The sequence below is a fragment of the Bison bison genome, unplaced genomic scaffold, assembly GCF_000754665.1.
Source record: "Bison bison bison isolate TAMUID 2011002044 unplaced genomic scaffold, Bison_UMD1.0 scf7180017864068, whole genome shotgun sequence".
In the NCBI taxonomy this organism is placed as follows: domain Eukaryota; kingdom Metazoa; phylum Chordata; class Mammalia; order Artiodactyla; family Bovidae; genus Bison; species Bison bison.
In genome coordinates this window covers 13,285,593-13,288,932 of record NW_011494640.1, presented here as the reverse complement: position 1 = coordinate 13,288,932, position 3,340 = coordinate 13,285,593, and the positions used below count along the sequence as shown (strand labels likewise).

Below are 3,340 nucleotides of genomic sequence, written 5' to 3'. Positions count from 1 at the left end.
AAATATCGAAATGAATCCACCACAGGTATACCTGTGTTCCCCATCCTGAACCCTCCTCCCTTCTCCCTCCCCATACCCTCCCTCTGGGTTGTCCCAGGGCACCAGCCCCAAGCATTTAATTTCTTGGCCACTCTCTGCAGTAAGTGGGATCTTGGTCCCCCAACCGGGGATGGAACCTGCACCCCCTGCATTGGAAGCATGGAGTTTTAACCACTTGGCCACCAGGGAAGTACCAGCTTAGGGTTTTGCATTTCCCATTCATGCGCTTTAAACCTTCTTCCCAAAGAACGTCGCTTGACTATCTATCTTCCTCCTTTCATCCACGGCTCTACTAAAATCACTCCCTCTATTACTATTATTCTTTTCCCCTTTCCCTGATTATTTTTTCTTCACAGGACATAAAAATATCAGACATTACATCATCCATCTACCTACTCCTTGATTACCTCTGTCCTCACACCCACCACATAAGCACAGGGACTATGCTTTGTTCCCTGCTGTGCTCCTAGTCCCCGAGGCCTTGCCTGTTACATTTCTGCAAATGTTGTGCACATGCGTTCAGTCATGTCTGACTCTTTGCAACCCCATGGACAGTAACCCATCAGTCCTCCTCTGTCCATGAAACTTTCCAGGCAAGAATAATGGCATGGGTTGCCATTTCCTACTCCAGGGGATCTTCCCAACCCAGGGATCGAACCCATATCACCTTCATCTCCTGCTTTGGCAGGTGGATTCTTTACCACTGCACCACACTGTATATAAATAAGTAGTTACTGAAATTATAAACCAAAGAATCCTACAAGAAAAAAAGGAAGCAGAGGGAAGTTCAACTTTTGACTGTATTATAATCAGTCCTATTAAAGGAGCTTCGGACTAAGGTCCCCACAATCCTATTTCACAGATGAATATATAATTTTTAAATTAAAGATTTACCTTTGAAAACAAAAGATAATGAAAACAAAGCATTTTATTAGAATAGCATGTACCTGACCAGATGGATGTGAAAGAAGTTCTTTTGGAAGGCATCCTGTGTTAACTCACTGGCTGGATCATACATATTTCAACCTCACTTGTTTTCTTTTCTTTTGATTTTTGACAGTAGTTGGTGGCAACCTAAGGGAGCAGTGAAGGAAGAGGATTAAGGTGGCTGTCCAAATAACTGTGTTCTACCCACAGCTTCGTCACTAAATTGAACAAATTTTTAAACCCACTGGGGGCTTCCCTGGTGGTCCAGTGGCTAAGACTCTGCACTCCCAATGCAGGGGCCCCAGTTCAATCCCTGGTCAGGGAACTAAATCCCACATACCACAACTGAGAGCTTGCATGCCTCTACTAAAGACGCTACATGCCACGACTAAGACTTGGTGTGCTCGATGTGCGTGCAGTCATGTCCGACTCTTTGCGACCCCATGTACGGTAGCCCACCAAGCTTCCCTGTCCATAAATAAATAAAAAATTAAAAAATAAACTCTCTGGATGTCCTCTTTCACATTTCATCTGTTAAGGAGATCCATGGAACATAGCTTGGAAAAATTCTGCTTTACAAATGTGTTAATATCACTAGTCTTACTTAATTGTTGACATGATCTAGGCTCAGATGAGTTTAGGGGATGTTTGGATTAAAGAACTAATAGGTTGCTATTCCAGAATTTCTCAGATCTTTAATATACTGACATATGTTATAACCGTCCAAGAGGAGGGATACAGTAAACAGAACTCTCCAAAGAAACTCTTGACCAAGGAACACTTTTAACAGCTCCTAAGACATTCTTCCCTGAAACACCACTTTAGGAAGTACTAGAAATCATCTCCAAGATCACTTAAAGCATTACTGTTATCTGACCATGATATGGTCATTCAAGGGACAATTCTGATGCTGTTGAAAAGAAAAGCCACAAAGGAGCTTTTAAAATATTATACTCACTTAAAACTTAATAAGACAAACAACCAAGTAAAAATTGTCTTTGAAAAGACATTTCACTAAAGAAGATATCCAAGTAACTAATAAGTATGTTAAAAGATGCTCAACATCATTAGTCATTAAGAAATGAGTATTAAGACCACAAGGAGATATTAGGACACACTCATTAGAATACCTATAATCAAAAAGACTAACAGTATATCAAGTGTTGGGAAACATGAAAAAGCTCAAAACACAGTTTGCTGGTGTGAATGTAAAATGACACAGTCATCTTGGAAAATAAGTAGATTCTTAAAAAGTTAAACATACACTTTTAACCACATACCCAGAAATTCCACTACTTGTATCTACTTAAGAGAAGTAAAAGTATATGTTCCCAGAAAAAACTTTTACTCAAATTTTCATATTAGCATTGTTTATGAATCTAGCTAAAACCTGAAAACAAAATGTCCATCAGCTGATAAATGGATAAAAATGCAATTCATTCACACAATAAAAAGGAACAAACTCTCCATTCACATGCAGAGAGTTGCATGGAAGCATATACACTAACATATGTAAATAGACAGCCAATGGAAATTTGCTGTATGACTCAAGGAACTCAAACTGGGGCTCTGTAATATCCTAGAGGGGTGGGAATGGGTGGGAGGTAGGAGAGAGATTCAAGAGGGTGGGGACATATGTACATCTATGATTAATTCATGGTGATATAAGACAGAACTCAAACCAATATTATGAAGCAGTCATCAATCAATGAAAAATAAATAAATATTTAAAATAATAATAAACGAAAATTAATTAAGACATGCCAAAAAATGAAGCTGGACACATCTTACACTATATACAAAAATTAATTAACTCAAAACGGATCAATGACCTAAACATAAGACCAAAAAAAAAAAAGAAAAGAAATAAACTATTGATACATGGGTGAATCTAAGAACATTATGCCAAGTAGGAGAAACTGACATAAAACACTACATGTAGTAAGATTTTATTTATATGAAATTTCTATAAAAGCAAAAGTATAGACATAAAGTAGATCTACACCTATCTGAGGCTAGAGGTGGAAGATCCCCTGGAGTAAGAAATGGCAACCCATTCCATTATTCTTACCTGGAAAATTCCATGGATAGAAGAGCCTGGAGAGCTACCGTCTATGGGAGTCCCAGAGTTGGACACAACTGAGCATGCGTGCACACACACCAGATAAAACTAGAGGGAGCCACCAAAAACTTACAGCTCAGTCTTACAGAAATCTCATTTGCTGTGTTCATGATTTGAGCCAGAAATCTCTGAGCAAGCGACATTAAAGCTGATATTGAAATGATAAGAAGGAGCCAGCTCTAAAATGATCCAGGAGAAAAGCATCCCACATTGAAGGAAGAGGATGTGTGAAGACTCTAAGTAGGAACTAGG

At 38.9% G+C, this 3,340-nt stretch overlaps 1 non-coding gene across 1 annotated transcript; it reads left to right on the top strand.

Annotated features, from left to right (window-relative positions):
- Positions 1–1,219: 1,219 nt before the first annotated feature.
- TRNAG-CCC lies at positions 1,220–1,291 on the top strand. Its single transcript has one exon. It is a non-coding gene; the product is annotated as a tRNA-Gly (tRNA).
- The last annotated feature ends 2,049 nt before the right edge of the window (positions 1,292–3,340 follow it).